This window comes from Prionailurus viverrinus, chromosome E2, assembly GCF_022837055.1.
Source record: "Prionailurus viverrinus isolate Anna chromosome E2, UM_Priviv_1.0, whole genome shotgun sequence".
Taxonomy (NCBI): Eukaryota; Metazoa; Chordata; class Mammalia; order Carnivora; family Felidae; genus Prionailurus; species Prionailurus viverrinus.
Window position 1 is genome coordinate 30,566,107 of NC_062575.1, and position 12,837 is coordinate 30,578,943.

The following is a 12,837-nucleotide window of genomic DNA, read 5'->3' on the forward strand; positions in this document are numbered from 1 at the left end:
TGCCTAGACTTGAGTTTGTTGTGCTAAAATCAATGTGGGTTCTAATTTAAAAACCTTGAAGGGCGGCACACGATAATACTTTCCGTTTTGAGAAATTCTAAGTCACATATTCAGTTATTTGATTCTCACCACATCCTTATCTCAATTTCTTTTTTTTTTTTTAATCTTTAATGTTGATTTGTTTTTGAGAATCAGAGAGAGACAGAGCATGAACGGGGGAGGGGCAGACAGAGAGGGAGACCCAGAATCCGAAGCAGGCTCCAGGCTCCAAGCCATCAGCACAGAGCCCGACGTGGGGTTCGAACCCACGAACCTTGAGATCATGACCTGAGCCCAAGTCAGACGCTCAACCGACTGAGCCACCCGGGCGCCCCTCTCAATTTCATGTAATGAGATGAACTGATTTCCTGAAGCTTGAGAATCCAGTAGGTTGTGACCCCGGCCCGAGATCCAGGAACCATTCTCTCAGTCCACAGTCGGCACCTACAGACTATGGCCCGGGGGCCGAGTTCACCTGTTTTTTTTTTTTTAATTTTTTTTTCAACGTTTATTTATTTTTGAGACAGAGAGAGACAGAGCATGAACGGGGGAGGGGCAGAGAGAGAGGGAGACACAGAATCGGAAACAGGCTCCAGGCTCTGAGCCATCAGCCCAGAGCCTGACGCGGGGCTCGAACTCCCGGACCGCGAGATCGTGACCTGGCTGAAGTCCGACGCTCAACCGACTGCGCCACCCAGGCGCCCCTCACCTGTTTTTATAAAGAAAGATTTACTGGAACACAATCCCAGCCCACATATTCATCTGCATGTTGTCTATGGCTGTGTCCATGCTACAATCACAGGAATGAGCAGTTGTAACAGAGACCAGATAGCTTTAAAGCCTAAAGTTCTGTCTGACCCTTTAAGAAAAAGGTTGCTAACCTCTGTTTTACACCACTGGCTTAGGAATAAAGAAGGGTCCAAGTGACAGCTCAGATAAAGTTCATGTCCACAAAACTTTCCATCAAAGTCCACCAGAATCCACCGTCGGAAATAACGGTGTCGGAAGTGAGACCACCTCAAACTAAAAAAGGTTTTGCACAACAAAGCAAAAAGTCAACTTGGTGAATGGGAGAAGGTATTTACAAACAATATATCCAATAAGGGGTTACTATCCAAAATATATTTTAAAAAAGCTCATACAGGGGCGCCTGGGTGGCGCAGTCGGTTAAGCGTCCGACTTCAGCCAGGTCACGATCTCGCGGTCCGCGAGTTCGAGCCCCGCGTCGGGATCTGGGCTGATGGCTCAGACCCTGGAGCCTGTTTCCGATTCTGTCTCCCTCTCTCTCTGCCCCTCCCCCGTTCATGCTCTGTCTCTCTCTGTCCCAAAAATAAATAAAAAACATTGAAAAAAAAAAATTAAAAATAAATAAATAAATAAATAAAAAGCTCATACAACTCAACACCAAAAAAAAGCCCAAACGATCCGATGAAAACATGAGCAGAGGATCTGAATAGACATTTTTCCAAAGAAGACATCCAGATGGCCAACGGACACATGAAAAGATGCTCAACGTCACTCATCGTCGGGGAAATGCAAATCAAAACCATAATGAGATATCACCTCAAATGTGTCCAGAAAGGCAAGTATCACAAGGACAAGAAGTAACAAGTATCGGGGAGGATGTACATAAAAGGGAACCCTGGTGGGAATGCAAACAGGTGCAGCCACTCTGGAAAAGAATAGGAAGTCCCTCAAAAAAGTGAAAAATAGAATTACTATATAATCCAGCAATCCCACTTCTGGGTCTTTAGCTGAAGGAAACAACAACACTAGGGATGCCTGGGTGGCTCAGTCGGTCAAGGGTCTGACTCTTGATTTCAGCGCAGGTCATGATCTCATGATTCATGAGCTCAAGCCCTGCATCAGGCTCTGTGCTGACAGTGTGGACCCTGCTTGGGATTCTCTCTCTCCTTCTATCTCTACCCCTCCCCTGTTTGTCCTCTCTCTCTCTCCATCTCTCTCTCTCCAAATAAATAAATACACTTAAAAACAAAACAAAACACTGGTTCAAAAAGATGTATGTGCCCCTATGTTCATTGCAGATTATTTACAAAAGGCGAGATATGGAAACATCCTAAGTGTCCGTCGACAGATGAATGGACGAAGAAGGAGGGGTGTGTGTATACAGCAGAATATTACTGAGCCATAAAAAAGAGTGAGCTCTTGCCATTTGGGTCAACATGGACGAACCTAAAGGGATTATGCTAAGAAAAGTAAGTCAGACAGAGAAACACAAATACTATATGATTTCACTTACACGTGGAGCCTAAAACGAAACCAAGCAAATGAGCGAACAAAATAGAAACAGACTCCTAAATACAGGGGACCCACTAGTGGTTGCCAGAGACGAGGGAGGTCCGGCAGTGGGCAAAATAGGCAAAAGGGACCAAGAGATCCAAACTTGCAGTTATAAAATAACTGTGGGCTCTACAGCGTGGAGTGTAGGGCCCATAATATCGTAATAACATTTTATGGTGACAGATGGTAACTCCACTTACGGTGAGTATTTCATAACGTAGATAGATATCTAATCACGATGCAGTACACCTAAAACCCATGGAATATCGTATGTCAACTATATTTCAATTAAAAAAAAACAGGGAAAAGGAAACCATATCTGTCAACCAATTCAAGGCAGTGTGGGATGGTGGACAGAGCATAAGGCTTCGAGGCCACTCCGGGTCTAATATTAACTTGTGTCTTTTCTCTGAGTCCTGATTTTCCATCTGTAAAGCTGGGCTATTTATACCTCCCTTGCTGGGTTGTTTTAGGCGATTAAATAAGATAAATTATGTTGAAGTCTTAATGCAATGCCTGGCACATAGTAGAAGATCAATAAATAGTAATGAAAATAACAGGAATTTATCATTGTATATCTTTTCTGTCTATATCTATCTGCATTCGTGTATTTGTTATCAAGTAGGGGGAGTCAGGGCCACTAAGCCGCTGTTGTTCCAGAGTGTTGGTGGGAACTGGGAACGTCTAGAGGAGGCGTCAACCACATCAGAAAGCTCTTCTTTCCAATGGATTCTGCAGGGGATTCGTGGCCTGGCCTTCTGGTCTTTGCCCTGGGGAGGCATCTTCTAGAAGATTGTGTCTTTAGCCAAGGTTGAGCAAAACAGAATCCATTCCATGCCTCCTTCGCCCCCCTTGATGTGGCTACCTCGTGTGAATATACCGCATCTCCACATGCTTGTGCTGAAGCCTGCCCTGAAATAATGTGATTTCTCACCAGAGTGTTCTCAGGGGCAACAGGCGGCATTTGAGAGGCTTGAATTCCTGCCATCCCTGGGCTTTGGAGGAAGATGATGCTGTGGAAGCTTGGGGTTGCTCTCCTTGGCCGCCTCACCTGCCTGAGCACCACCATCTATCAGCCAATGGACTTAAGTAGCCTCTTAACTGGGCTTCCAGCTTCCACCCAAGCGCCCTATGGTGTGCACCTGGTACAGCGACCAGAGAACTTTAACAACGTGTGTCAGGTCGTGTCACTGCTCAGCTCAAAACCCTTCCGTAGCTCCGCATACCTCTCCAAGTAAAAGCCAGTTCCTTACAAGGGTGTACGGGGCCCAACATCAACTGGGATCCTCCTTATTACTTCTCCAGCTTCGTCTGTTACTCTGTCCCGTGCTCACTTCATTCTAGTCCTAATGGCCTTCTTCATGTCTCCTGAATGAGCCAGGACACTCAGACACTTTGTACTTCCTGTTCCTTCTTTTCACAACACCGTTGCTGACTCCCTCATCTCCTACAGGTCTCTTACTCAAGTCTTTACACCTTCTCAGCGAGGCGCCCTGATCCTTCTCTTCCAGACATCCCCCTCTGCCCTAAGCAACGCCCATATACTCATAAACATTCCCTGTCCCGTCTCCTGCTTTATTTTTCTCCTAAGCATCGACCACCACCTAATATTAGCACACCTGAAGGCCAGGCACTTGTGACTGTTTTATTCACAGCTGCATCTCTAGCACTTAGAACTCTGCCTGGCACATAGTAAGTGATCAATAAATATTTGCTATGTGAATGAATGTAGATTAAAATTATAGGCTGAAGCACTGAGTGGAAGACCCCAGCCTTCATCCTTCTAAGGATGGCATTTCCAGGAAGACGCGTGAAGTACGAAGTCTCACAAGCAGAAAAATGGTGGAAAGTTTTCTGGGTTCCCAAGAAAATAGCAAGGTCCTGTTTGTTCTACACTAGGGATAATGGAATTTTTTTTTTTTAATTTCTACTTTTGACACTCTTTTGCTTCTTTATTTTTCTTATTTTATTACACTTAATAGGACCTCCAGAATTATGTTGAATAAAAATGGTAATAGAGATCATTTTTGCCTCATTACTGACTTCAAATGTAATGCTTCTCAACTTTGACCACCATAGAGAGTATTTGCTGAGTTTTTGATACATGCTGGTTATCAAGGTAAAGGCATTCCCTGCAATTTCTGGTTTGCCACGACTTTTATCATGAATAAGAGTTGAGCTGAATCAGAATTTTCTTTCTGCATTTACTGTTATGATCACGCTCTTTCTTGAATCTTTTAATACAGAGAATTGCACTAATGCGTTTTTCTAATCTTAAACTGCCCTTGAGGGGATCAATCCTACCTGCTTATGAATGTTTTCCTTGCTAGATTTTTTTAAAGGGTTTTCACATCTGTATTCCTAAGTAAGCCAATAATTTTATTTTCAGTAGTGTCCTTGTCTTGTCTTGATGTCAAGATTAACTTTTAGTTTCATAAAATGGAAAATTTTCGGGGCGCCTGGGTGGCACAGTCGGTTAAGCGTCCGACTTCAGCCAGGTCACGATCTCGCGGTCCGTGAGTTCGAGCCCCGCGTCGGGCTCTGGGCTGATGGCTCAGAGCCTGGAGCCTGTTTCTGATTCTGTGTCTCCCTCTCTCTCTGCCCATCCCCCGTTCATGCTCTGTCTCTCTCTGTCCCAAAAATAAATAAACGTTGAAAAAAAAAATTTAAAAAAAAATGGAAAATTGTCTACCTTTTTGTTGTTCTGTGGTAGAGATTGTATGAAACCGAGGTCATCGATTCTTGGATGATTGGACAAAACTCACCCAAAAAGCCGTCTGAGCCTGATGTTTGTGGAAAGGGGTTTGGGGACCATTGATGACATGGGCTTAACGTACTACTTAGCTTTTCTATTTCTTCACCAGTCAATTTTTATTTCTATATCTTTCTAGAAGTTTCCCATGCCCTCTGAGTTTGAAAATGTATTCACATAAGGCTGTTCACGGTATTCTCATGATTTTGAAAAGTCCTACTGTATTTACGGTCATGTCCCTTTATTTCCTTGATTAATCTTGCCAGAGTTTTGTCCATTCATCTGTTCAGAGAAGTAGCTTTTAATTTTGCTCATCACACTATTTTATTTTCCACGTTATTCCTTTTGGTTCTTTGTTACTTCTTTTTCCTATTATCCTTAGGATATTTCTCTCATTAAGTCTTTCATAATGTGTGACTTCGGGGCTACGATTATTTCACTTTGTATTGTTTTGTCTTTGTAGCATGAATTTTGATAACCACTCTATCGGCATTCACTCCTAACTGCGTTACTATTTTCATTACAGTTTCTTTTGTGACCCATCTCTACGTGGAAGATTTTGGTCGTTTTCATTGTCGTTGCCTAATTTCCAAATACAGGCTAAGATTGGTTCTTTCTTTATGACGTAATCGTATTATGGTCGTAGAATGTGGTCTGTAGAAAGTTTACCAGTTTACTCCTTATGCGTCCAGATTCAGTTCCTTCCTTCTCTACATCATCTTTTAGTAGCAAGGACCTTTGAGTAGGAAACGCCATCAGTCTTTATCTGAAAACTTTTCTCTGACTTTCGCTTTTAAATAATTAATATCTGTCCTTGGGAAAGTATTGTTCTTCAACAACATGAAGATATTACCCTATTGGTTACTAGCCTTGATTGTGTTTTTTCAAAATTTTTTGGTCATTTTTAATTTTATTTTTCGAGAGAGAGAGAGTGGGAAGGGAGATACAGAATCCGAAGCAGGCTCCAGGCTCTGAGCTGTCCGCACAAAGCCTGGCATGGGGCTCAATCAACGTCACAAACCTTGAGATCACGACCGACCCCAGCCGAAGTCGCTTAACCAACTTAGCCACCCAGGCGCCCCCTAGCCTTGATTGTTTTTAATCAGCCCATTGTCATTCCAATTCCAGTCCTTTTCCCTTGATTTGCTTTTAAGGATTTTCTCCTTGTCTTTGGTATTCTGCACTTGCGTTCCTGTATGTAGGAGTATGGATTTCTTTAATTTATTCTCCTCAATATTTAATATGCTTCTTTTGAGGTCTTGTGACAATTCAATTCTAGGAAACTGTCAGCTTTCATCTACAATTTACACATAATGTTCCCTCCCATCGTCCCTACACTCATCTCCGGAACTCCTTTGAGATGTGTTTGGATCTTCTGATTCCATGCTGTGTGTCCCCTAATCTCTCTTTCATCTGATTCATCTTTTTATGCCTCCATTCTGCATTCTGAGTAAGTTTCTCAGATCTATCTTGTGGTTCCCCAATTCTCTCCACTGCTATATTTAATTTGCTATTTAACTAGCCCTTCGAAATTTAAATGTCAATGAGTACATTTTTCACAAATATGAAGTTGTTAATCGGAGCCTCATTTTTAATTTGAAATTTTAGAAGCTGCCTGAAAATCCAACCATTATAAACTAAGTGATGATAAACTGAATTACGAATTATAGTGCATCTATTTGATAGATAATTATGCAGCCATTAAAATTACAATAACAAAAAGCGTGAGGGACCTCTGGGTGGTTCAGTCGGTTAAGCATCTGGCTCTTGGTTTTGGCTCAGGTCATGATCTCACGGTGCTAATTTCAAGCCCCACATTGGGCTTTGCACTGGGCATGGAGCCCGCTTAAGATTCTCCCTCTCCCCCTGCCCCTCCCCACTCACGTGTGCACGCATTCTCTGTCTCTCAAAAAAAAAAAAAAAAAAGCATGAAGCAAACAGTAAAAAAAAAAAAAAAAAGGTATTAAAGCAAAAAGTATAAAATCACGTATATGCGGGGCACCTGGGTGGCTCAGTCGGTTAAGCGTCCGACTTCAGCTCAGGTCATGATCTCGCAGTTCATGGGTTCGAGCCCCACGTCGGGCTCTGTGCTGACCGCTCAGAACCTGGGGCCTGCTTCAGATTCTGTGTCTTCCTCTCTCTCTGCTCCGCTCCTGTCATGCTCTGTCTCTGTCTCTTAAAAATAAATAAAATATGTTAAAAAATAATAAAATAAAATAAAATAATGTATATGCTATCCCATGAACATATGTGAAAGGAAACATGAATAAACAAACTAATAACACCGTAGTTATAGTAGGGTGATTTCATTGCCCATGACCTTTCTCCTCTTCCAACCCTTCTACAATGATGTGGCGTTATTTTTTACTATTTAAAATAGTTCCTTAAAACACATTTACTTTGCCAATAGAGCATCTGGGTACAGATGCGAGATCCGAGGTCAGAATTAGCACTTGCTTATATATGTCCCTACTGTTGAGTACCTCTTACAAGCAGAAATCCATGTGCTAATGTCACGACTGAGATGCCACCGGACTTGTTTCTTACTTTTCTGTCAAGCATAATTAAGAGCTTGGCTTTGAATATTGTCGATTGGGAACCGAAAAATGCTTTTCCATTCTGCAAATTGTGTGTGTGTGTGTGTGTGTGTGTGTGTGTGTGTGTGTTTTAAACCAGGTGAGAAAGCTCGGGCCACATTTGAATTAACTGAAGACTTTTTTAAAGCTCTGACTTTTGCCAAATCAAAGACAAATCTGCGTTTCTTCCTGAAGACCTTAACAACGGTGTATTTGTTACTCATAGTAATTTCTTGCTTAACAAAATAAGGTTTTTCCTTACCTTAGTTGGGGCGAGAACTTGGTGTTTGGAGAAACTACACAGAGCGAGCTCTGGGGACATCGGCAACATAAACGTGTCTTTTGATCTGGTCAGTTTCCTTCCTTCCCTCTTCCTAGTGTTTCGGGCTGTGTTTTCTCTGCAGATTCTACAAGTTATGTTATGTGTCCCGCCCCCAGCACTCTCTCACCTGATTAAACAACAGAACCGTGGGGACGATAGACACTGATGAAGGGGAAACCTGTCCAAAATTTCAAAACTTTTGACTCTCAGCGGGCTGGCCCGGGTTCTCGTTTTCAAGGTGCTCCTTGAGTTTGTGAATCCTCCGGTCAGACGCCGATTCTCAGCGTGATCCTCACAAATGCTCTTCTGTTTCCATTTACTCTGAAAGGTCAAAAGATGCGGCTGGTTTATGAGTTTATTCTGCCATGTATCACTATAGGCGGGTCAGCGGGCCAGCGGATGGATGGGCAGTGCTCACCTCCCCATTTATTACTCTTGTCAACTCAGAAGGGATTTTTTTTTTTTTTTACCTTGTGAAAGGCCCATCAGCAATGAATCAGTGAAGTGAAGACGACAGTTGATTTGTGAATTTAGATTCTATAAAGTGACTCTGCTTTGGCGGGCTGTGTAGATAAAGCAACTGTCATGATAAGGTGGCAAGTGCAATTCCACAAAACCAAATTTATTGCACATTTGAGGAAATCATCCTATTTTAAAATGCCATAAATTCTAAATTGAATATTACTTATTCCTATGAATTTTGATTTATATTTTGAATATTTTTAATGGGATGCTAAATAGCCTAGGTTTGAAGTTATGAGTTTATGCATTTCTTCTCGCGGGCTATTGTGACTTGGCTCAGAATATATTGGCCATTCTTAGGATTTTATTTGTGTGGACGGCAGTGGGGGTGGGAGAATGGATTCGTGCACCTGCTGAAGGCACCCGGTGGGGAAGGATATGGATGCTGGCTATAAAGAAAGGGGGGAGCTGGCTGCCACCTTCCTTCCTCCGAGCTGTCTCACAAGGCTGCCACAAAGCTCAGGGAGGGACTTTGTGCACCAGCTCGGACAAGGTCGAAATAGCCATGGAAGGGAACACGGAATCCTGGCCCCCCAGGGGGGTCTGATCCCCATCACCCGCCCTCAGAGTGCATTTCCCTGTAACGCTTACGGCCACAGTAATTAACCATTTCAGCCTTTACTTACTCACCGGCTGTCTCCACCAACAAGCCACATGCCAGCAGCCGGCTAGCCTGGCAAGCAGGAGGCCCTCGGATAACGAAGACAAAACCCCCCCCATTTCCCAGAATGCTTTAGACCGTCGTCTTTTCTGGTAATTCAGCCCTCTCTTTAACCGTTAGAAAGCAAACCCTTTTAATTTCCATCCCGGAGCTTAAAAGCGTTTAAGAAAGGGTACACCCAATCACCTTCCTCCAAGGAGCAAGACCGGGAAAGATTCCTCCAACCCGTAACTGAAAATTGAGTGCCTCTGCTAGACGGTGGCCTCCGGTAGCATTTACCGAACCCGCGGTGGAAAGAGAGCTCGGGTTGAAACCCATGAAGGCCAACGCCATGGCCTCCTCCTTTCCTCCGCCCACACCTCACCCAGCACCTGCCCAGGTGTGGAGCAGGTTGGGAAACTATGAGAGGCCCGGTCAGGATTTCCCAGCTCACACTGGAGCTGCTTTGTCACTGATCCTCTAGGGGAGTGGCTGCTCTTGAGTCCAGAGAAACTTCTTGCCAGTTGACGAGATTCAGCGGAGCAGGCCAACTAAGCCCGTGAGTGCCTGGTAGACCCCTGGAGGTCTCCGACTTCTTTTGAGATACTTTGAATCACTGCTGTGTTTGGAGCATTGGTGGATTTTGCATGGTACCTGCTCGAAAGGTTTTAAACCCCTGTGTAAGGTGATATCTTAGAACTTTCTGGATCTGAGCCCTCTTCGGTCCCAAAGCCCCCCCCCCAAAAATGTGTGCCCTTCTCTGCATTTTTTCCTGTGCTTCTCTTCCCACAGGGCCTAGTGAAGAAGAGAAACGCACAAGTAGACATTTTTTGTGAAAGATAAGCGAATTCTCTGGCATACCCTACTCCCCATCTCTGACCATCACAACCACCGGGCTATGTAGCCAAATATGGGCAGCCTAAGTGCGCTGATAATGTAATTCCACACGTGACTGTATTGGCTGAGGACCGAGCTGGGTCCAGCTGCGAAACCCTCCATGTGGCTTCTCCAGGTGGTCTGGGCTTCCTTCTAACATGGCGGCTGCCTTCCAAACGTGCTCGTCCAGAGCAAGGGAGAGAGACAGCAAGAAACAGAGACACACACACACACACACACACACACACACAGACAGGGAGACACATAGAGAGGGAGATAGAGAGGGACAGGGAGAGACAGAGGCAGAGACAGAGAGAACGAAGCAGAAGCTGTGTCCTTTTTCTGACCCCAGAAACCACACAGAATCTATTTTGTCGCATTCTTTTTATTCATTAGGATCAAGTCACTGAATCTGACCCCCATTCAAGGGGCAGGAAATAAGCCTCCACCTTTGAAGGCGCAGACCTATGTTAAAACACCACGTAAGGTCATTGTGGGGAGCAAGCTGGCTCCACCCCTGGTGAGATCTGCTTCCGGGTGGAGCCCAAGACCCTGCCAAACTCAGGTGGCAGTTTTTGTGAAGCCAGCCAAGGGCAAGTGGAGCCTGCCAGGCACCCTCCCACATGCCCAGGTACTCAGCATCTTCTGTGGTGCCATTTTCTTGGTTATAGGGACTTCGAGAGAGAAGTTCACAAGCAAGTCTGAAGTCTTCGCCAGCGTTCAAATGCCACGTCATTCTTTCTGGAACATTCCTCCAGGGGAGAAGTAGAGCTAGCTGGGCCACCTTCTCACTCGCAGTGACCCTGTCCCTTTTTTTGTGTGTGCTTGGCAGGCTCTGTCCACCCTTTAAAGCCCATCTCCTTTTGGAAAATATTCCAGGGTGCCCCCCAGGTAGAGTTGATTCCCTTGGCTCTCTGTTTACCCACAGCCTGTGATTCTTATGTCCACCACGGCACCAAGTGTCCATCCTCTTATCTTCTAGATGGTGGGTTCCCCTAGGGCGGGATTCTTGCTCTATCCCCAGTCACAAACATAGCACCTGGAATGTGCGAGGTGGGTAGGGTCCATAAATGTGGGCTGAGAAGTTAGAAAAACGAGCAATTGTTTTGGCTAGAAGTTTCTAGAATGGGATGTGCACAAGCTTCACTTCAAGAGATCCTATACAAGGATCCTATAAAACGATCATTTGGGGGCGCCTGGGTGGTGCAGTCGGTTAAGCGTCCGACTTCAGCCAGGTCACGATCTTGCGGTCCGTGAGTTCGAGCCCCGCATCGGGCTCTGGGCTGATGGCTCAGAGCCTGAGCCTGTTTCCGATTCTGTGTCTCCCTCTCTCTCTGCCCCTCCCCCGTTCATGCTCTGTCTCTCTCTGTCCAAAAATAAATAAACGTTGAAAAAAATTTAAAACGATCATTTGTGCCAAATGAATTTGAAAAAACTCAACTCTCCCTCATTTGCCCCTTGGAAGTTCATAAAGCATATCAACACTCAAATGGTGTTGAGTGTGGTTGAAGAGCTTAAAAAAAATGTGAGCTCTGGGGTCAGCCTGGCTTTGAATTCTGGCCACATCTTTGTGCCTAAACACATGTGCCCTCGTTTCCTTTGACTACAAAATGGGAATGATCGAATTATTCCCGACCACCTGAAGATATTGTTGCTGAGAAAATTAACTAAACTAATTCATGAAAGGCACCTGAATGTATTAGGAATCCAGGAACTATTGAGTAATACTGTCACCAAAGGCTCTGAGAATTCCTGCATCGAACGATCACACTATTTCCCAAACTTATTTGACAGTACTGTCATTTTTTTCAGATCACACTTACTAATCACACCCACATTTTGGAAATGATGGCAGTAGACTTGATAATATTGGAAATTAATCTCTGCGAGTTACATGATGCTTTGAAGCTAGAAAAACTTCAAGCGAGCATAATTCTTGAGGGTTGTTCAAGGGATGAAGTTGGAATTCCGGGCCAATGAATGAGCAGCTGACACATCTTTCTCATTCAATCTCTTTAACTGATGGCTTCTGTCCTTTTAGGAATTTATTTTATTTTTTTTTTTTGCTTTTGGAAATCTCTCTCTCTTTTTTTAATATACTTTGTTGTCGAAATTGGCTTCCATACAACACCCAGTGCTCATCCCAACAGCCTTCCTCAATGCCCATCACCTATTTTCCCCTCGCCCCCGCCCCCCATCATCCCTCAGTTTGTTGGTATTTCAGATGAGTTTGACCACATTTTTTCAATAGCCAGCATTGCAAAAGAGGAAACACAAGCACAGTGAACATGGTTGATGCCCTTTTGCGAATGCTCGACCCTGGGTTGTACCATCCTTAAATGTGTGTTTGGGGAGAGATGCGATCGATGCTTCGTGTCTGTCTTTCGTGGGAGCTGCGGATACTGTGGACAGAAATATAGTGCCTTATTTTCCTGCGGCCAGGGCGCTTGTGAGTCTCCCAGATCCTCACGGGGGACTGAGGGTGTCGGGGGCTGCCTGGATTCCTGGGGAGGACTGGGCTCCTGGTGACTCATCAAGGTGGATGACTGAGTCCCGAGCTGAATCCAGTGAGTTGGCTTTAACTGCCGCCAGCCATCTCCTCTCTTTCCTGGTAATGCATCATCGCCATCTTCCTCCGGGGAAACCACCCCTTCCCACTCTCAGGATGCTGAGAGAGGACCAACTCTGCCCCCGGCTGCAGAAGTGAGCACATGACCCAATCTGGCCATTCAGAACCTCCCATTCCCCTGCTTCAGAGTGGACGTGTGACCTGAGCGGGGCCAATGAGGGTCCCCGGTTGGAATTACCG

General features: G+C 44.7%; 1 non-coding gene across 1 annotated transcript; it reads right to left on the reverse strand.

Annotated features, from left to right (window-relative positions):
* Nucleotides 1–284: 284 nt before the first annotated feature.
* Nucleotides 285–369, reverse strand: TRNAP-UGG (transfer RNA proline (anticodon UGG)). The gene has a single exon. It is a non-coding gene; the product is annotated as a tRNA-Pro (tRNA).
* Between the last annotated feature and the right edge of the window lie 12,468 nt (nt 370–12,837).